Raw genomic sequence first — 23,979 nt, 5'->3', positions numbered from 1 at the left:
TGTCAATGCTTCCGGCAAACTCTCCTCCCCTTTTCTCCCCTCTCCTTCCCTCCCTGCCCCTCTCCTACACTCATTGTTTTGATCTAATATAATTACCTGCAGGTCACGTGTTATTTTTTTGTATTTAAGAACAGAAGCCCAGCCCTGGCTGGTGTAGCTCAGTGGATTGAGCGCGAGCCTACGAACCACACAATCGCAGTTCGATTCCCAGTCAGGGCACATGCTGGGGTTGCAGGCCAGTTCCCTATAGGGGACACATGAGAGGCAACCATGCAGTAATATCTTTCTCCCTCTCTCCTTTCCTTCCTCTCTAAAGATAAATAAATAAAATCTTTTAAAATATCTTTAAAAAATAAAAAAATAAAGAACAGAAACCCAAAGACTATTTCTCTCATAACTTATTAGAGAGGAGAGAACAATCAGATATCCAAAAACAAGGTTCCAGACAGGAAGAGTGGCTGGTTGTATTTCATGGAATTTACAATCCTGCATTAATTTAGGGAAGATAATAACACAGCAATTCACTACCTCCTAAATTCAGGTAAATCAAACCCACATTGGAGTGGTACTAGTGATAGACAATGGATAGGAAGTACACAAATTATATATCTCTTTTTGCTATACTACTCTTGACTCAGTTATCCTACTTACTTCTTTAGCAGTATAATAAGTAATAACTTTTTGTATTATTCCAGCCACTGGCATAAGAACTTTTACTAATTTATCTCACTTAATTCTAAAAATAAACCTATGAAAGATACCATTGCTTTAAAAAAAGATTTTATCTATTTATTTTTAGAAAAACAGAAGGGAGGGAGAAAGAGAGAACCATCAATGTGTGGTTGCCTCTTGCACACTCACTACTGGGGACCTGGCCCTCAACCTAGGCACACGCCCTGACTGGGAATTGAACTAGAGACCCTTTAGTTCACAAGGCGGCAATCAATCCACTGAGCCACATCAGGCAGGGCAGATACCATTACTTTCTAGATTATGGAATAACTAAATATCCACTACACAGAGTGTAAGTTTCAAGAGGGTGGAAACCATGTTTATTTTGTTCATCAATTTATATTCCATACTATGGTACTTGACACATAGCAGAAACCAATAGCTATTAACAAATAAATAAATTCCCACTCTAATGTGAAGTTTCTGGGCTCTCATTTACCAAGTAAATTGTTTTTGGTTTCATAATAAAAAATTAATACAATTAATTCACTAGCCCAAGCCTGTTTGGTAGTTTCAAAATTCATCTTTCAATCTATGATTCTAAGGAATCATCACAGCAAACTTTGAAGAAAATGCATTGCATTCCTCTTACCTTATATATTAGGAGGTCTTAAAATTGAAGAACCCACTCTTAGTTTCTGAGAACTCTGCATACTGAATCTATCTTGTTGAATTTAGAAGCATGAATTAAATGCAACATGTCTACTTGCTTGGTTGCAGACATTATGCTTGAGTAAAACATTTGTGTATATATTAAATAATGCTTCATTATTCAGGGGAATAGAAAAGATATAACTTAATTGACTGTGATCAAATAGAAAAATAGTCTAATGGCATGTCTCCAACAGCCTTACCACAGACATGTAGATTGATACCAAGATGCACAGATGGAGGAGTAGTTTTATACTAGAGATTGTATCCAAAAGTTACCTGCAGTTTAAATGTACATTTTTTTTTACATTGCTGAACTTTCTTTACCTTTTCAGTACAGTGCTTGCTTGCCTGGTTGAATTTATGATCAGTGACATGCACTTGGCTTTATTCTTCTAAAAGTGTTTTAAAAGCCTTCTAGAACCCTCCAAACAATAAAAAAAGCTAACTGGAGGAATGTTTTCTAAACAATAACTCATTTTCTAAATGGCCAATAAATACAAACAAGGAAAGCCCCTAAAGTTTTCTTTGTTACTTCCTCGTGAGAAGAAGAGCTAGGAAGAAAAACCCATGGGGACTTGCTACATAGTGACAGCTACATGGATCCCATCCAGGCCGGCACTGAACCCCCAGGCCAGCACTGAACCCCCAGCCAGCTCACTGGGCCATTTAGCACAAAGTCGTTGGAAAACAACACCTGGAAGCAATGGCTCATGTCTTTTAGGCCAGTTTATCTTCAGCGGTTCCACTAGGTGGGATTGGAATGGAAGGGGAAATTATACTGATTTTGCAGCTAACTTGGCTTTTCCTAAATCCCAAGTATCAGGTCTCATATGATTAATGGTGAACATATAATTAATATTCGGAATCAGAACAACTTGAGCGTAAACAATGCTATTAATAATTGCACTAGGACTGGCTCAAAGAAAGATTTTCATAGGCAAAGTGAGACCTATGCTCATATTGAAAATGACAAATTCTGACTAATTCCCATGTGCCCTTGGATCCCATGTAAATAACATGAATCAGATATCCTTAACACTTACTCACACACAGTGATTACATTTGCCTGATCTACACCCTACCGTAATCATACCTCTGTATTTTAAAAAATATTTTATTTATTTATTTTTAGATAGAGGGGAAAGGAAGGAGAAAGACTGGGAGAGAAACATCAATGTGTGGTTGCCTCTCATGTGTCCCCTACTGGGAACAGGCCTGCAACCCAGGACTGGGAATCGAACCATCGACCTTTGCTTCACAGGCCTGTGCTCAGTCCACTGAGCTACATCAGCCAGGGCTATACCTCTGTACTTTTAAAACTTCCCCAATAATTCCTAGTTTACCAAAAACTTTCTTTCTTTTATCTATTTTTCAATCCATTTATTATTATAAAATTGATCAGATCATTTATAGCTTCACAATATATTAAAGGCAATTATTCAGAAATTCAATGTTACTTTACAAGAAATGAAACAGGATACATTTACTTGTAAAAATAGTGAACCATATTTCTAAAACAGCATCTAAATTTTTCTCTTCAATTTTTAAATCTGGGAATCTTAAAAATGTAAGCAAGCATTTTTTTATTTAAAAACATAAACATGAAAACCTTGTTTAATTGCGCACCATTCTATGTTACCTATTTGACTGACAGATTCATGTCCCTATCAAAGCTTCATTTTCAGGGGCAGTGAAAACTATAGCCTCAGGAAAACAGCCATCGGATGGCTCTCCGCCTCTCTCTGGGCTTGCCCAATCTCAGCTGGGGTCTGAGATACTTTCCTGGCTCTGTGTGTTTTCCTTGGTGACTACTACTAAAATGCAGTGGGCAAAAGTGTTTGGATTTCTACTTCTGGTGACAGACAACAGATGTCTTTTGTTCCACATGTAGGTTCATAGCCTACAATGTAGAAAAACTGAGTAGATAGATAACTTTGATTCTGATAGTTGTACCCCTCCAATTTTGAGTCCTAGGGATTGTATCCAAAATTTACCCACAGCTAGAAGGTGTTATTCATGGTCCATTAAGAGTTTGATAATAAATGAGTACAGATAATAAACTTAAATCAGAATCAATACGACAGTGGAAAACAAATTTTAATTTCCTACTGGGTAATGTTTTAGAGTTATTCTCAGGTTGTGCTGGAAGCATATTTTTTTATTGGGCCCTTTTCTTCTTTCCTCCTATCCTGTCCTCTATTTCCACACCCAGGGCTTGATCCTGGCTGTAGTTTCACCATCGTCCATGTGGTCAAGTCCAGCGACATCATTTGTTCCTTGACTTTGTGACTGAGTCTTGAGAGACCGTTCAAGTGCCCCATCTTCGCTCAGCCAGTTCTAAAACTACCATTGAACAGACTGTCTAACTTGTATTACGCCCTAGGAAGATACTAATTTCTATCATTTATGAAGCTTACACGGACTTATATAATATTACAGATGATTAGAATTGTATGTATAGGATTTTAGTTTAGTTAGGTTAAAATTCAATAAAATTCCATTTTATTGAATTTATTTGGGTGACACTGGTTAATAAAAGCATACAGGTTTCAGGTGTACAATTCTGCAACACATCATCTGTACTCTGTATTGTGTGTTCACCACCCCAAGTAATTTACCCCTCTTTATCTCCCCCCACCTTTTTCCCCTGGGAATCACACTTCTAATAAGATGATCTAACAAAAAAATAGAGACAGACTCACAGATAGAGAGCAGGATGACAGCTGTCAGTGGGCAGTGGGGGCAGTTGGGGAGCTGGGTGGTGGTGGGGGAGAGACTGGGCGAAAAAGAGAAAAAAGAAAAAAGCTCTTAGAATTAATACGTAAAGTTGGCCAAGTTCTTAGAACTCTGTGAGGCTCCTTCCACTCCAGCCACCCAACATCTAGCCATTTCTTTATCAAAGACGTTAACTACCTTTGTGTACAATATTTTGTCCTCCAGGTAACTTGACTTATATTTTAAATTAGAGCATATTTGCTTTTTAGGTTATTTAGTATTAAACCATGTACCAAATGTTTCCATTTCATTTCACATTTACAATGATCACACAAGATGACTACTTTGATTGTATTTCTTTAATAAATAGGGAAGTATTAGGTAATCACATAGTTTTAAGTGGGAGGGCCAAGCCATTGAAGTATTTGCTCTTCAATCTTCAAAATTCTGTACATATATGACTAATTGCATATTCACCCATAATTTTCTACTAACAAGAACATAAAACTCAGCTTCTAATAACAAATATTTAATTGAACTGCATATATATATATATATATATATATATATACACACACACACACACACACACACACACACATAAGGGCAACCAGAAATTATAGCCAACTTTAAACTTGATTTCACATTTTGGGACCCTAAATAGCATCTCATTTTAAATTTCATAGGTTCAATAACATCAGTGAATGCAATTTATTACAGCATTAACAAATGAGTCATTTTTGGTAAATCACAGCTGTTTCTTCAAAGTCTCTGTAAAGGCTGTTTTCTGAATTGACAATCACAACCAAAGCAGTTTTACTTTCGACTTGACTTCAAGGCGCAGTGTGCATTGCAGTGCCTCCTGTGAATGCTTGCAGTGGCTCGATGGGCTTTGAATTCTGCTTAATTGGGTATTCCAAACTTTATTATGACAATAGGGAAGGTACAGAAAAATACAAAATAAAACAGATTTTTTCAAGTATTAGAGTGATCTTGTATTCAAATGTCTGAAGTTCACATGACAGTCATGATGCAAGGCTGTGCGAGAAAATCATAGAACCTCGACAAAGGGCGGACTCCCTTGATGGGTGTAGCTTAGACGGGAGTGTTAAAGATTTTCTTAATCCAATTGACAAGAGAGAGGCCTATGGTGGTAGTTTCGGACTCTTTTCTCTTCAGAGATCACACATTTAACATTCATTCCAGTTGCCACTAAATGAAAACTTCATTTCCTGTTTGCTTCTCTGTTCATAGATAGAATGAATGAGGGAGAAAGAAAGAGAAAACGTATTGCATTTCAAGGAAGAGGAATCTACTCAAAAAAGCTAACATTAAGTGGTTGGGGTTGTTTCAAGGGTGAAGATCAACCTCAAGGAAGTTGAGAAAACTCAGAGCATTCTAACATTACAAAGGGAACAAAATCTGACATTTTCAGATAGATCTGGGCAGTGGGAGTTTGTGCACCCGCGTGCTACTACTGGGCAATTGACATCAGCCAGTTACACTCAATGCATCTGCTTTGTCTTGATTACCTTCTGTCTCACTTCTGAGTGAACACCAGTTCATATACCTCTTAATTCAAAATCCAGGGAAAGAACCCATTTATTTTAGGCCCAACAATGAATCGGAGGCCCTGGCCAAGTAGCTCAGCTGGTTAGAGTGATGTCTTGATATGCCGAGGCTAGAGATTCCACCTCTGGGCAAGGCACATACAGGAAGTGACCAATGCATAGTAAATAAAGTGGAACAACAAATCAATGTTTCTCTCTCCCTCTTCCCCCTCCTCCTCTCTCTCACAAATCAATAAATAAAATTAAAAATGAATTGGGAGCATATTCATCTCTAGCTGGAAATAAAGGATCATGTGACACAGAGTCGATGAGGGTTCTAAGGAGGGTGGGACATACGAGGGTAAAATGCGGTGATAGACATGCCAGTTCCTTCTCTACTGTGTTTCTGTATAATCCATGTAGGGCAGTTAGTGTTTTCTTAACCGTATTCCATATTGCAAGTCATCCAATTCACGTTCTTGCCTCAGAGTGAAAGAACAAACGCAAAGTCCTCTCAGTATTAATGTTTTAAATTATCTAGAGCTCAGTTTTTAAACTGAATGAACAGTTTTCTTAATATCTCCAACAATCACTGTTCTTGTTTTCCATTTTAGAAATTCATGAACTGCTGAAGCTGTTTATCTCTTAGCATTGTCAAGGATTCTGCAAATGCTCCCTACAAATCACCATGTGTGTGCCTTCACAGGACACACTCTCATTGTCTTTATCGTCCTCCTTGGCATAAGCGGGGCTGCTAAATTCTTTTACCCTTACTGAAAAGTCCTGGATTCCATATTTCCCGCCTTCCACCATGACAAAACACTTGGTTTTTTCTCTTCCGTTTTTTTGCCATTTAACTATGTCTGTCTAATTCTATGTGACTTGTACTTGTTTCTAATTTGTATTGCATAAACGATAGTATGTAAGATAAAATATAGAGATTTTGAAATATTACTTTATCCTTATTTGAGAAGAATATTATTGTAAAACCACAGAAAGTGATCATTTGGGCATAAGAAATAGAATTGGTATAAAACATGTTATCTTGCACAGTGAACATTACTGAGTATAAACTGAAGAAGTACATTTGTCAATCTGTGCTGCCAGAAAACTGAAAAAATCCAAAAGATCTGAGATAGCTTATATATGTGTGTGTATATATAATATATGTAATATATAACATATAACATATATATTTTAAAGAATGAATTATGGTACTAACCTTGCAGCAGCCCTGTAGTGAGTTTCATCCTATTTATGTAACAAAATCAGAGGTAAAATTATCACTTATTCTGAAATATGGTACTGTTGCATGTTCCTGATGTATCAGTATCATGATTAACTGGGGAAATGATAGAAATATTAAATATGGAGACATATAGGTGTGGCCTCAGAAATTCTGATTCAGTAGGAATTTGTACTTCTAAATATCACCCCAATATTTTTTAAGGAAATTACTGAGTTTCATGCATTTGTTCTTGGGAGTTAGATTAATGAAAACCTAATATATAATACTGATTCCAAAATGTAGTAGTTGTCTGATCATGGGCCAGATAAATACTTAATCATTCAAAGCCTCCATTTCTGCCTTTATAAAATTATATATATGTATAAATATACATATACACACACATATATATGCACAAACAGTTATATACATAATACAATATTTCAGCCCTGACTGGCATAGCTCAGTGGATTGAACGCGGGCCTATGAACCAAAGGCTCAAGGTTCGATTCCCAGTCAGGGTACGTGCCTGGGTTGCAAGCCAGTTCCCAGCAACCATACATTGATATTTCTCTCCCTCTCTTCTTCCCTTCCCGTCTAAAGATAAATAAATAAAATATTTTTTAAAAAATAAGATATTTCATCTATGGCCTAGTACAAATTTCCTGAAGCTCAGTATTTGACGTGAATATCAGCATCATCAACACTTCCTCTTCACTAACCATTACATTAGACACGTTACAGGAATTTTCTGAGTCTGTTTCTTTAGCTGTAAATAATGACTGAAGAACCTACCTCATACAACTATGGGGCAAATACATAAAACAGTGCTCTAAAGAACCAGCACATTACTTGGTATAAAACTGATGGTCTAATTGTAATAATTATCTCCGATCTCAGTGAATTAAAATAATTATGGTTCTACTGGAATCTGGGAAGCTGTTAATTAAGTAAGGTAGTCATTGAGGAAAGAGAGTGTGGGTCTTTCAGGTGGTGTTTTAAAATACTATGGAATCACATATTCGCTCTCCATCCATGCCACTGCCATCATCAGGCAAAGGGCAAAATGCCTCTTACTTTTCCTTAAACATTAAACAAGAAGCCATCTAAGACAGAGTGTCTCTTAAACAGTGTTGCCAGCTTTAAAGTAAGATGCAAGACACTCAATTAAATGTGAATTTCAGATGAACAATAGATACATTTTAATGTATTAGTATTAATATGCTCCAGGCATACGTCAGTGTAAAGATATTCTGTGCAATATAAGAACATACCTGTAGTAAAAGCTACCATTATTTATCTGAAATTTAAATATAACTGGACATCTTGTTTTGGTGTTTGCTTTTGATTTCTTTTTTCCAATCCTGCTCTCCATTGTCGTGCTGGATATTTGTCTTAAACTAATTTCTTATTTGGATGAAAACGTTCCTGAAGGTTGAGCCCACAGGCCAACTGATCCTTCCCATCAGATGCATGGCTGAGCCTCACTGTAGGCAGCCTCAGAAGGCGTTTTCTGATTTGCAGTCCCAAAGAGTCAGTAACGTGGGCAGTAAATTGTTATCTATTTGACTAACCTGCAATTTTTCTCAGCTGGCTAGATAATGTCAGTCATTTTAATTCCATTTCTTGGCGTGCTCTTTTTTTCTCTTGAGCTCTTCAGCATTTCACCCTCTTCACAAAGTAGAAGACGTCTGTAATGCGTTCCTTATTACTAATTTGCTGAGTACCCCTGGGGACCACCTGCCCGAGACTGCTCTCCTGTCAGCAGTAGGGGCTGAGGGGTGACTACCAACCTGAGGAAGGCATTGCCACCCTTCTTGATGTGGCCCTTCCTCTCCTTTCCCAGCTTTCACATCAAAACCAATGGAAAAATAGCAAGCCTTGCCTTATCAGTAACACATAATAAAATTTTGCCCAGGACTGATGAAAAGAAAAGATTCCACATACTTATGCATTGCAAGAGCAAGGGACCTAGTGTCCACATGAAAAGCCAGATTAAAAAAAAGAAAACAAATAAGCCAAACTGCCAGCACGGAGGGTTGCTCAGGACCCTGAGCTAGCTGTAAAGTAGATCTGTGTTCTAGTCCCCAATCTACTGAGTGACTCTGGCAACGAATGAAGGTGTGAAGTGTATTTCCCTATTCAATACGGTAAAATATCTGCTGAGAAACAGAAATGTCTTTACAATAATAATACTCTAAATACTTATCCGGTTTTATTTTAGATATTGTATTGCATACTTCCCAAAAATATTAGGTGCACTTTTCGAATGACGTCTCCAGAGACTGCGTGGCAAGATAACACCAGCTAAACTTAGGAGAAATGATTCTGCAGCCATTAGTGTTACCCAGCAGGAATCTGCCTAGAGCCGGTCTGCCTCAGGCAGGCGGTAATGTGTGGTCTCTTGACTTCTTGTAAGAAAGATTTCACAATAGGAGTCGAGGTAATTTTGAGAGTATGTTTATTAAAACGAGGGGCCTTGCACCGAAGGAAGGACTTTAGGTAGAAGAAGTCACAGGAGAGAGCCTAGGTGGTGCTCTGCTTTGGCTTCCTGGAAAAGTTAGAGGAGAGGAGTGAGCCTAGGCAGAACTGCATTCAGCTCACTGGGAAGTCAGAGAAAAGGGGAACCCTGGAGACAGGATCAGGGGGTAGGCCTGGGGCTCACTGCTACTGCCCACTGGTCCCCTGGCACACGTCTTCTGGGGACCCTTAGAGTTTCCCAGGAAATGTAAGGTTCGTGCCTGGAAGGGGCACGGAAGTGCTCTAGAGCAAGCCCACGCTGAGTCTTTGTCCTGAGGGCTTTTTTTCTGTGGGTGAGAGAGAATCTTAGGGGAGGGTTTGAGTAGAATATTTGTCAGCTTTCCAGGTGCATCTTTGGTGTGCTGATGTGTCAAAATGAGTACATAGTGGGGTTTGAAAATATTCTTTGGTCTGTTACACGGTTTTATTTTTATCTTGGGTTTGCCTGGTTTCTGATGGGGTTTTGTTATTTGTTTTCCTGACTTCATCTGTTCCTGGGCTTAGCTTGCACAAATGACATTAATTGGGCCTCTATAATCTATTTCCCAGTCCAGGGATGTTTAAGCTAGGTGTTCTCTGGTTAGGGAGGAGAAGTATAAACCATTTGCTCTCGAGCGTCCTTGGTTAGGGGAGATAAAGTCTGGTGATTCGCCAGTTCAAATTGTTTGGCCTTGTTTACCTGTCTTGTCTCAGTTTCCTTCTGCCTAGGAATTTTCCTAGCATCGTACTGTCCTGTCACATTCGGGCCACAGGACTGAGAAACAGTGGCCTTGCTTACTCCTTTATTACAGTGCCCACAGTCACAGCCCTGAGACTGAGATGTGGCGAACTGCATTCATCTTCTACAGGCTTTTCTCGAAACTTTGGCTTGCTTCTCTCTTAGTCACTATCACAGAGTGCAGGTGCGGTTGATTCTACCAAGCTGTCGCTTCTGAAAAACAAATTCCACCTCTACACAAAAATGGTGCAGGTAGCACTGTGTATTGAGGGATTGCATGCTGGGCACTGTAGGGAGCTCTTTCCCAATATTACCTCCTTTATTTATCACAATTGTATGAGTTAGATATAAGTATTCTATTTAAGTAATTTATCGTGGGTGACACGGATACTACATATTTGGAATTTGAATTCAAATTGTAGTCTAAATTCAAAGCTTCTATTCTCTCTACTATAAATACCTGTGTTTTATAGTAACTTTCTTCCCAGTACTTTGCTTAGTGACTAATACAAGATGTGTGGAATGAAAGCTTATTGAATAAACTAATTAACTCCAAAGTTATATGTTCAAGACCCTGATTCTGTTGTTACTTCTCTTTCATTCTTGGATACTCAACACTTTCTTCTATTTCCTGAGAAAATGAGCAAGACATGGCATTGCAAAAGATAGTGCATGTTGTGGATACTTTGTTATAATGGGTACAGTAGTAAAAAATAGTAATTATGTACAGACTATCTATATGGTTGTCAGAATAAATGAAATACTTATATAAACCGGAAACACCTTTGCCCTTCTGACTGCAGGAAATTGAACTCTCAAAATTCCAAAAATTAGCATATTGTGTTTAGAAAGAAATAAAATTTTTGTCAGCTATTCAAAAAACACCTTCAAAGAAAAATTAACATTCTACTTTTGCCATACCACCAATATATATATTAGTGAGTGTCAGTTTGTGAAAATATACACAGAGAGAGAAACAGAATGTGATACCAAATACAGTGTCTCCAAGGGTAAGAAAAAATAGCAAAGAAAGTGCAAGTTATAGAACTGTGAGCTTTAACAGTTGGGTATGGTATCAGTCTAAAATGCATTAGGAATTTAACAAATGCTAGATGATGGAGATAAAAGTTGTACTTCTTGAAAAAAAGTAAAAAAATATACATGGCTCTGTGCCTATTTTTAATCCCAAAATATATCAAGTGCCAGCGTTTAGTTTCATTACAGAGATAAATTTAGAAAAATAAATCTTCAACTTGAGAGCATAACTGCACCTATGGATTATTTTTATTCTTTCATATTCTTAGAATTCTAATTTATTACATGATTTCCATTTTGTGAAAGAGGTAAAATAACTCAGTATGATAATATTTTCTGAATAATAACTTCTAAGGCAATATATTCTGCTTTTGAGGAAGCACATTTATCTAAGAACTCCAAAAGCAATATTGGTAATATTTAAGGAAAGTTTGGACATACCTTTGCCCTTATTCTAAACTGCTCAATATATAATTTATTTATGATTTTTTTCTATTGTTATTTGCTTGCTGAAATTAAAATTCTTATATAATCACCAATAAAGGTTGTTTTTTCTCGTGATGTCTATGAGGAACTATCATTAAAAAAACCAAAAATGCCCCTAGTAATAAAATATAATTATCCTAGCCACTTATATCATAGCAGCTTTTTTAAAATTCTGTTAAATCTTTGTCTTAGAAAAGGGTTTTAGTATTCACAATAACATTTTGTGTTTTTTCTGGTACTTTTTATTTTAAAAGCATTGATTCCTTCAGTTGTTAATTTGTATGTTCCATCTCCTGAGTAAAGGCACTGTCATATCATTCCAAGTTTTGCTTCTGAACAATTTGCATTTAAACTTAAATATTAACTGGTGTTCCTATGTATAGTATTTCTTGACTCTTGTGCCTCACTTTGCTAACCATTACTATAACATTGCTGCTGAGGAACTTGGAGATAATTTCCAATAGCTCTTCCACAAAAGAATATAACTGAGAGGAAATGCCTGTGTCCTTTATTCAGATAATTCACTATCAACCAGCACTATTCAATTTCCAAAAATCTCTGACCCTGACTTCACTCAGTTTGGACTTACCATCATCTTACAGGTTTAAAAAAAAAGAAAAGAAAAAAAATCCATCTATTTTTAAATGGAAATACATTTTCTCATTTAAACATCCTCCCAAAAGGCATAAAAAGTAATTTTCTCTACTCTTGAAACTTCTGTGCTTAACATTTTATTTGGTCTGATCGTAAGAAACGTGATACAAGCAGATTTCACCAGGGTTACGTGGAACAGAGAGTGTTGAGAACAATTAGATCATTCTTTCATTTACTAGGCACCAAAATGAAACAAACATGATATTCAAAATGATTCTGACAAAAAGAGACACTTTACCACACTGAATGCAATTTTATAAATGCATTTTATAAGCATTTATTGTAATAAAATATGTATCCTTTTATTTTAGAAGAAACATTGAGGAACATTTGATTTTCACAAAAATGTTACAACTTAGATACGAAGACATTATTATCCCTGCTTTATAGTGGAGACAATTAAAGTTCAGAGATATTAAAAGATTGGTTATAGGCCAGATAGCTAGCTGGAACAGAGTCAGGACCAAACAAAAGGCATTATATATCCAAATACAATGTTTTTCCCAGTGTTCTATTCTGCTCCCATACACAAAACATATGCAGCAGACTATGGATAATAATAAAATCAATTGGGCCCATGACCCTGAGAGGTTTATAGTATATAGAGAATGATGGGCAAGTAACCTAAGAGTTAGAATCTGGGCAAAAATAAAATAAGTTATTATCACTTTGCTAATTTATTGGTCATTGCTTCTCTTCAACTGCTAGAATGCAAACACCATAAGTGCACAAATTTTTATGTGCTTTCTTTTAAGATTGTATTCACAGAGCCTAGAGCAAAGCCTGATAGTCATGTAGTAAATGATTTAAATGAGTGAATGAAAGTCAAGACTGAAAATACCAATGAACAGATAAGAAAGCACTGAAGTAATAAAATGTTTTCTGTCTCGTACTGGGGGATGGCTTTCTGATACTGATGCTGTCTCTGTCTGGGACCTTCCCTCTTGCCATGGTCCCCTGGCTTACCTCTTCCTGTCTGTCCTGTGCTCCCAGAAAGAAGTAGCTAAGTAATGTAGCACATTCTAGCACTTGCCCCCGCCTCTTAATTGATTTATTTAGTTTAATCTGTTCATTCTGATAGCTATTCCCACTTCTAAAGAATAAGCGCCATGACAGCAAGGGGCTTTCTTTTCCAATCTACAGCCTCATTCACAGAATTTAAAAAGTCAGTTGCTGTAAGAGTTTCCTATTTTATGGCTGAAGAATATAGAAGCTGGACAACTATTTGGAGATTAGATTAGTAACCTAAGAGATAGCCGATACAAAATTCTGAGGGAGCAGGATGTTGGTATTTGGTGAGACTGGTAAAGTTCTTTTAGGAATTTAATCAGAGAAATAGAGAGAAAACCTAATTATTGGAATAATGACACAAAAGGGAAGGAGTTCTGTTTTGGAGACCAGGCTAAGGAACGATGACCAGAAACATAGCCCCTGAAAGGAAAAGACAAACTTCATCTCTAGAGTTTACTAGGATCCTGAATTATTTTCCAGGACTAGTTTCCGCGAAGCCCAACAATACGGTGGCTCCTGGAGTTGTGGCTTTGCGTTCCCTGACGCAGTGTGTATTTTTACTCCACAGTTTTACTTGATGTAGTTTACAAAACCTGTTGTTTACGACAGAAAGGTGTCAACACAGTCAATCAGACTACTCCTCAAATATATCTTTTGCTTTCTTATTAGCAGACTGTCGTCTTGGCTTACTTGTCTTAAATAATTTAAACAAGAGTCCATTCCTCAGGTCATTTTATATACACAGACCATGTTCTGTCAGGGCAGATAACTGGAACATAACACCTCCATCCTCCATCAGCCTTGTTGGTCTGTTTCTAAAAATAGGACGTTCTCAAGGAGCCCTGCTACCTCTCAATGTGGTGTAATTTGAAGGACACCTAAAGGTTGCTTAATGCGGCATACTTCCAGATATATCCTCCCGTGATTGCAAAATGTCTACTTTTTGAGCCATTTTTAGCAGATCCTCTGGATGAAAGCACAGTTAGACACAGCTATTGAGTCATTATTTGTCAGTTAGGGAAATCTTCAATATTAAGAGTTACAATAATAAAATCGTGGAATATTATTGTGGGTGATGCATAGAAAGAGACACTGGCTTAAAAAAGACATTTTATAATTTCACAAAATATATGGAACTTTAACTTTTCTTTGTTTCATTTCTTTTTCCCCCAAACTTGCTGCCATTATTTTACATTCTGATCTTAATACTCTTTTGCTTCCTAGCTTTTGCCCTATCTGAAGAAATGTTTCATATAGATTTGAATGATTGATATTTAAATGGAACGATTATATACATGTATCTCCTGGGGAATAATAGATCTCCTAGCTACATTTTAACTGCTTGTTAAACTGTCACAATCTGATTCCTTCTTTCCAATGAAGAAAAGTAAAAAAAAACATATAGGTAGACACAGGAAAAAAAATTCTAAGAGCATTCAGACTAATCACCTCCTATTTAAGATAAAGAAATGGATAACTTGAGAGATAACATAACTTTATAAAGAGTCACTTGGAGGACCTCTAAACTATGTTAATTCAACCAACCATTTGTGGAAATAAGAATTCCAGGCAACAAAAGCCTATAATCCTTTGAAAAGTACATTAGTACCATACTCTCTGTGGTACTTTGGTAAATATTTGCTGATTTTAATAATAATTATTTCAATGGGGTCAGTTCATTTAAGAACAGCATTGATATTGATCTTTGTCTCATAATTCTAATTATTTTAAGACCTTGTATGTGTGTTCTTTTTAAATTTTCATTAGCTTTATGTCCTAGTTTTTGTCCTCTCCAAGTAAATTTACAAGAAAAACAAAATCTTGATTATGCACTTGGCCAAGAGAGATTATAGTGCAGTTCTGTGATTACATATTTTAAACATCTGTATTATGTATGTCCTTCAAAGTCAATCCATTTTATCAGTTCATTATGTAATTAAAGCAGTTTTTCCCCCTAACATATTATGCATTTCATAGAATAGAATAGCTTCTTCAAAGCCATTCTGGTCTAACATATAATTAAGTAATTAAGTTTGATGCTCAATAAAGAAAATACTCTTTGAATAATTAGTGAAAAAAGACAGAACATGAACAGTGTGCGATGTGTTTTCTTTCACTGATTTGTTGCTGAAACATAATGCATCATATGATAATACACATTCTTAATTACCCAAATATGAAAATGATGGAGTGATATCTCTGACTGCAATAAAAACGATTCACCCACGTGCAAATATGATTCCCCATAGTAAAAATCTAGCGTGCTTTGCAATAATCTGAGATTCATTTGATTGTTCAATAAATATAGGTGAGTCTTTAAACACAGTATTAAACTATTTTTTAGTTTCAAAAAAACTAGAGAAATGGTTAAAAGTTTCCAAAAAGGTAAAATTTTCTCAGAAACATATTATAGTCCTAATGTGACTGTGGTTTTTTTCTAGACCTAATTTAAGTTTATATTTTAATAATAAATTAATTTAAGAGTTATAGTAGATTAGTTATGAGGGGGTACCCACCCAAACCAGAATTATGTTTTAGAGGGGGGGCCCTTGTAGTATAGGCTTCTGCCTCTACATGAGATGGAACCCATCTGCATCAGTGTGCCAGCTGGTGTTGTTGTAAGAGGCTGTGTTTGGCTTCAGTGAGTTTTTTTGAAGACTCTTTCAGTATGTTTGCCCATTTCATGATAAAGGATTTACATGTGCACCTGCCTGCACTGCATTAAGTGTTCAGCATTTTTGACTGAAAACAGCATGACTCCATAACCCACCCTCCCTATTTACTGATGTTACTCTTAGCAACTTTGTTTTTTGCAATGAAAAAGTCCTATACATGATTTGCAGATGTAGAAAAGGTGAAACAAAAAACAGCGTAAGCACTGAAAGACATCAAAATCTACAAGTTCAAAAACTGTTTTGAGCAGTGGAAAAAATGTCTCAATAGGTGTATTGATTGCATTGGGTGGACAGTAATTTGAAGATGACTGAAGTTTAAATATGTAAGAATAAGTACACAAATTTTAATAAATAAATTCTGGGGTTTGGGGGTTTGCCTTCCTATGTTTAAGACTTTATTTTTAAATAATAATATTTTAACATAAGCTGACTTAGAGAATAATAAGAGAAAAAACAAATTAATTCATAAAATGTTACTATAATTTTTGTGCTTCTTTCTGAATTATTTAATTTTACAGATTGCTAAAACCTAGATCAGGAGTATATTCAGCTCTAAATACTAAGTTAAGAAAATTCCTGGATCATTTCATATTTTTTCAGTGAAAATCAATGCTTTTATTTTTGTAATAACACTCAGGATAGATAAGGCTGCTTGCCACCCAGGAGCAGGTGGCCTCGGACCCGAGGAAGTCAGTCTGAAACTCGAGAGCTGTAAACCCCTTCTGGGCATGCTACATTTCTGCTGCTCAGTTTGGAAAAATCTTCAGTACAATATGATGAGTTCAGTTATGGTCATGGCATGAAAAAAAAGACTCAATAAATTGTCTCTGGGGCTAGCCGTTTTCGAGTAAATGAAAATGACTAAGAGAGTTCCAGGCAGAAAACAAGTAGGAAAGGACATTATAATGAAGGAGACAACACCTGTAATGACGGGCTATGATAGAGCATTTTGTGCTCAGGGAAACTGCAATTAATTTTATGTTACAATCATGTTGAAGGGAGGTTGGGGTTGATGTCACCTATGACAGAGAATGAGGCCAGAGTATATGCAGAACCCAAATGTGGTTTGATACTTCAAGATTAAAAATAAAATTGACAAGCAAGTGACCTGAAGTAAAGAACCCAATTGCCAAACAACAATTTAGAAAGAAAAATTAAATTCTAAAATAAAGTAGCAATAAGTATCAGAGCAAAGGATACACTTTTCTGAGTTATTTCAGAGCCACAACTGATAGAACAGGGGCAGATAATATAAAGGGGAGAGTGTGAGAGTGGCCAGCCTTCAGGAGAGCCCTCAAATGAACCCCATGTCCTGCTATCCATAGCCTTGTATAGTTCCCTCACACACTGTATAATTGGCCCATGTGACCAATAGAAAACAAAAGAACTAATGGTATGTCACTTCCAGGAAGAGGTTTGAAAAGATCTTCCCAGTCGGGAACAGTCTCTCTGTCGGTTCTTTTTCTCTGGGGGAGGCCAGGTGTGGGTCACGAGGAGCCCAGTGCCAAGGTCCACATGGGCAAGGACTGATCTGAAGGTCAACAGTGTCACGAACGACCCAGCCTGGACACAGATTCTCCAACTTCATTTGGGTCTTCAGACAAGTGACAGTCCCATTAGTAGTTCTACTATTACTTCATGTCAGCCCCAAGGCAGCACCGCACAAAAATAAACTACTTTTCACTATGGTTTAAGTTGCCAAGTTTAGAGGCCATCTGTTATTTGGGAGACAACAATTGAAAAGGGGAACAAAACATCATGCAAAATTTTCTGCTTTGTGCAGTTAGGATAATGGCACTGTAAAGGAAAGCATTTTAAAAAACCAGAGTAAACATAGACAGACAGACAAACAAATAAACAAACAAATAAATAAAAGAGGAAAGACTCATGGACACAGACAACAGTGCGATGGTTGCCTGGGGTGGGGGCATGTGAAGGAGGGTATGGGGGGTTAAATGGTGATGGATGGAGACTTGACTTGGGGTGATGAACACACAGTATGGTGTAGAGATGATGTGCTGTGGAACTGTGTACCTCAAACCTATATCATTTTCTTAGCTGTCACCTCAATAGATTTAATAAAAGGAGAAAAAGATAGGAGAGAGAGAGAGAGGAAGGAAGGAAGGAAGGAAGGAAGGAAGGATGGAAGGAAGGAAGGAAGGAAGGAAGGAAGAGAAAGAAAGAGAGAGAAAAAATAAAGTCACAAATCAGAGTGGATGAACAGTGGCCAAGGGGACAAACTAAGTTGTTTGCTAAGAGCATTTGTCAGAAAGTAATATGTCAACTGATGTAGAGCTCTAAAGAATGATCTCAACTGCAGATAATGATTGACCCAGTTAATAAGGAAAAAATGCGTGAGAAACAAATGAACTTTAATTAGGTAGTTTCATAGCAGCACAGCAACGCAGTTGGAGAAAGGAGAAAAGGAGAAAAATTTATGACATCTCCCAATTATATGCTGACAATGTCTAAACTCATTGGGTCTACTTCCCTAGCATTATTTGCAGTTAATAATTTATATGTACCCAATTAATAATTTATCAAATCTGTATGTCTCTTAATCACAGTTTCTGACCTAAATTCTCTACCTCAGTGTTTTTCCTTGTTAGGTCTCCTGCTAACAATCAAGTTTACCAATCAAAATTCTTTCTATTCTCCATCCCCAATTCAGCTGCCACGTTTTTTCATGAAACCCCCCTCAATCTCTCCAAGAGATGTGTTGTCCTTCTTTTGAACTCTTGAGAACAATGTGTGCTACTGTTAAATTATGTATTACATTTGGACTTATATCACAGGCTCTTGTGTACTTCTATAATTAGACTTAAGGGGTTATGGACTATGTTTACTTATTTTAATATACTACAGAACTCAAGGATGTCTTACACATTGTAGATCTTAGTCTGCAAATGAATAAATTCATGACATGTCTCAGCTTTGGAAACATTCTGACCACAAAGTAGTGGTTTATTCTAGTAAAAGAATTTTACTTTGAAGAGGGTGGATCATGCAGTTATGGTATTTTTTTGAGTCTCAAAATTACATTTAAACAGTTTTAACTTTTCCGTTTTCTTGAATTTTATCGAGGTGACACTGGGTAATAAAATTATATAGGTTTCATGTGTATAATTTTATGATGCATCATCTGTATATTGCGTTGTGTATTCACCACCCACAGGCAAATCTCCTTCCATCACCTTATATATGATCCCCCTTTTCCCTTTACTTCCCCCTCCAACTCCCTAGATCATTTTTACTGTTGATATCAAAGAAACGCAGAAGCCACTAGTCAAAGGAAGACATCTGATGCCTTTATTATTGTTGACACATGTGAAAAATATTCTACTAATTGTTCACAATTTTCAAACCTCACGATTTGAGTTATTTATCTGGGAAACACCCTAAAATAAGAGTATTCACCAAAATGTGGAACCTACATGTTAATTAAGTACTCTAAAAAATATCACCCTGTATTTCTTCTCTGGAAAAATATTACCATATATGTGTGTGATTGGTTGACACATTCTGTACAATATAATTTCTTTTTAAAAAAAAATTTTATTTTTTTAAAGATTTTTATTTATTTATTTATCTTTAGAGGGGAAGGAGAGAGGGAGAGACACATCAATGTATGGTTGCCTTTTGTGCATCCCCTGCTGGTAGTTAGCCTGCAAGGAACCGGCCTGCAACCCAGGCATGTGCCCTGACTGGGAATCGAACTGTGATCGTCTGCTTCGCAGGCCCGCGCTCAAGCCACTGAGCTACGCCAGCCAGGGCTGTACAATATAATTTCTAAAACTGCAAAATTTCTCATAATACAGCATGGTGATTTTAAATAGTGGTAAAGCTGGTATGACCAACTTATAAATCTTAAAAGATTACTCTTGAGGTACAAACTATCCATCAACAGCTTCTGATTTGCTTTCAAAAAATTATTTAAATTACAGTATCATGGAACCTCCCTCACAGATTAAATAGGAAATACAGATGGAACATCAATGATCTTCACTATGCTACAAAAGTGTACCATCAAGCTCGTAGAGCTCATGGAATCCGTTCACACGTTCATTGCTATATTGCACACACTCAGGGGGTACTTTTCACATTCTATAGAGCTTGAGCAGTGTATTTGAAGGTGGGCAATGAAAATGCTTTGCTCATGAGCCCATTTGGAACACAGTGTTTTATTTTGATATTATGCCATCTCTCTGATCTGAATAATTTAGAAGAATATGCTAGAATCTGAAGAGGAAGAATATGTAACTCAACCTTTAATTCTATTCCTATCTTTACTCAGAAAGTAGTAATTTTATATTACAATACACACTCTTGGTAGTACAGTTTCCTGCGTATTTAATTTGTGCAGATTCTGTTAAAAATTTTAATCTATCCCATCTCCACATGTTATCATAAGAATGGCAGAATTAAAATAATAAAGTATTAGAGTGAGAATACACAGTACTCCTAATCTACTTATTTAAATAAAGGTCATTACAGAGTCTACAGCTTTCATTTTACAATCAATGAGGGTTAAAGGATTAGTTTATTATGTTTCTTTGATAGTTTTCTTTAAAAGATAGTCAAGTAAATACAAAGCATAAAATAGCCAGGCAATTTGAATGTGTATAACTACACAGATTTGAGAAATACCGATTTTTGTTTCATGTTTGTGTGTGTGCGTGTGTGTGTGAGAGAGAGAGACAGAGAGAGAATGTCATGAACAATGGGAGACTGCACATGCTCTCCTAGCAAAAGTGAATTTGGTGCATTCATAGATTTGAAAGAAAACAGATACTGAATTAATCAAGATCCAGGTCCTTTATTCATTTATGAATGTAAAAGATAAAAATAAAATCTCTATTTTCCCTAATGATAAACGTCCTTATTTTTATTATAGTGTAGTTTAGGAAGTATGGGTAATTTCCTAGTACATTGAAGTTTCAACCCTTTTGTTTTTGGTTTAAGTCTTATGTACAGTTAGAGTATAAAACTAATGTATTTGATAAAACTTCTTTTTTTTTCTTTAAAGATTTTAGAGAGGAAGGGAAGGAGAGAAATATCAATGTATGGTTGCCGCTCATGAATCTCCTGCCGGGAACTGGCCTGCAACCCAGGTATGTGCCCTGACTGGGAATCAAACCAGGATCCTGTGGTTCACAGGCCCTCGTTCAATCCAATGAGCTACACCAGCCAGGGCAAATGCATTTGATAATACTTCTTATCTTAACTATGATTTGAGATTTGTGATGTTCCATCTTTTCAGAAGTGTTGAAGCTGGTTGCTTTATCTGTGGTTTTGCTAACTGCACTGTGAGCCTTTGATAAAAAACTATTATTTTGTATTCCAAATGTTTGTTTTATGTTTATTTTTAGTGATTCTGTAATTACTCCATATGCACCAAATGAGTTTGCTGTGCATTTTTTCTAACTGTGATATTTTGAGCTCTTTTTCTTCCCTTCTGAATTTTTCTATAAAAACCATGTCATTATCCATTATTCATCTTTATTGTAGGACCCAATATCCTCTGATTTCATATAAAGTATTTCTGCAGACATTTTAATAACATTTTCTTAGAAACATTATTCAATATTAATTTTAATTGCTTCAAATTCTTCTGGACAATTCAAGTATTACTTATTGACCCATCACTTGGTGAAGGTTTATTCTTCAATGTAATGTTGAGTACAACTGGATTATGATCTGCTAAATTTATTGTAAGAATATTGCATTTTTCTGTTCTGAAGATTCTCCCTTGGGCAGCAAACAATAATTAATTTCACTGAGTCATTTATTTATTACAAGGACTATATAAAGCCTTTTTCATTAAGATGGGTTCAATCCTCATGGTTCCAGTTGCAATATAAAATTTTATTTTAGTTGTTTATAACTTGATGTGTGTTCCATTAGAGTATATCAATCTTTATAAATGACTAATGCATAAAAACATATTTAAATTTGCAATGTCACTATTACACTTTTATATTCTTTAAAAAATCCAAACATATAGTCACTATCCTGTTTCACTTGGTAAGTGGTCCAAGTCAGAGTAAGCATTCTAATGATTTCATATTAAAATATATGCCAGAGTCATTACTCACAGGTGAATATATTTTTATTCTTATAAATGCCTGGATTTCTCAGAATGACTGAAAGCAGTAAAAAAATGCTTACTGGATTGAAGCAACACAAATTCTCATTAACAACCTCTAGTTATAAATTAGTATCTCAGGAAAAAGATATTTGTAATAAGGCCAGACAAGGAATGCAATGTAGGCCCTCACACAGACTAATAATGTGGTGTCTCTTCTGAAATATTTGTCCAATCTATATTTAAATGAGAGGCTGAGTATTATATTAGGAGAAAACAAGGAGGAAGTTCTACCAGTGGAAGAAATTTTCTTTCACAGATTGGACAAAATTGTCCAATTTTGTGTTGGACCGAATTGTGTTGCAACCCTTTCACCCCTGACCCCAACTCATATGCTGAACCTTTAACCCCCAATTATATGATTATATAATATATGATTATATAAATATGATTATATTTGGAGATGGGGCTTCTAAGGCTGTAATTAAGGCTCGATGAGGATATGAGGGTGGGACCTCGATGTGGTAGGATTTGTATCCTTTTAAAAAGAGAAGCCAGAACTCCTCACCCTTCCCACTCTGCTGTATGAGAACACTGTCTAGTGTTCTCAGCTACAAGCTCCCTGAGGAGAGCTCTCTCAGAAATGTGAAAAAATATATTTCTGTCATTTAAGCCACCCAGTGTACAAGGTCTGTCCAGAATGTATCCAGCCATGTTATATGAAAAATAGAGACATTTAATGAAGAGGATACAAGAAACATTACACAGAATACAATGACCCCTCAGTTCCCTTCAAAGTAGGCACCTTGGGGCCCCACATGGTTCTCCCAACTGCCGTCAGCTGCCCCATCACATTTTCCTGAATCTCATCAATGGTCTGAAATCTCTTCCCTTTCAAAGGTAATTTTAGTTTTGGTAAAAGCAAGAATTCAAAGGGTGAAAAATCTGGGCTGTAGCAGGGTTGAGTCACCTAGGTGATTTGATGTTTTGCCAAAAAAACTCTGCATGAGATGCAATGCATGAGTGGGTGTGTTGTCATGATGAAGCTGCCAGTCACCAGGTACTCATAGCTGTGGCCTTCTGAATCATTGGAATAGTTTCTATGGAGGAAACTGAAAGTTCGAGCTTAGTGCAAACTCTGATGCAGATTGTTGCTCTCCTCCCTCAATCCTCTTGAGTGTGAAATCCACACAGTACATGTGCTCACTCAGTAACAACTACCAGCCCTGTAATTATCTGCCCCTTATCTTTCTTCCCACAAAACTATCAATTCCCTTCAGTTAAAGCGTTTTATTCATTTTAATACCCTCAGAAATTAACAAAATACCTGGTACATTTTAGAAAATCAGCTACTTGCAGAATTTACAAGTGAATTAATGTATTATAAACTTTGCATACATATATTTATCTTTACAACTCAGCACATTGCTTATTATTATGTTAGATATGAAAAAGATACTTACTAAAATTAAGAAAATATATAAAGTCAAAATAGTCTTTTATAGAAGCACAGATATTCGCTACTTATACAAAGAGATGCTTACCACACATGGAAGGTGCCTGGCCATGTGATGCTCAAAGACCCCCCACAGGAAGTTGTACTGTCCCCTCTGTCCCCACCCCTAACATGCAGTAAAGTCAGCCGGAGTTCAAATCATAGATGTGACAGTAGAGATAGTTGTATTAATCTTATTAAAATATTTGTAAATTAAATATGAAAATGAAGGTAAAGTCCTTAACCTAGGGACTAAATTAAAAATAATAAAATACTACCCCATTTTTATTTCTTTAAAATTTCAATTACTGCCTTGTAAACCACAATGGAAACTAATACTAATTTACAGTCTAATCTATTTCTGTTAAAAATGGGCCAGATTGAGTAAAAGCCTCAACTTCACTGATTTTTCCCCCAACCA

This window comes from Sturnira hondurensis, unplaced genomic scaffold, assembly GCF_014824575.4.
Source record: "Sturnira hondurensis isolate 20B ecotype Veracruz unplaced genomic scaffold, ASM1482457v3 Scaffold0000648, whole genome shotgun sequence".
Classification (NCBI taxonomy): Eukaryota; Metazoa; Chordata; class Mammalia; order Chiroptera; family Phyllostomidae; genus Sturnira; species Sturnira hondurensis.
The sequence above is the reverse complement of the archived record's forward strand: the minus strand, read 5'-3'. Positions refer to the sequence as shown.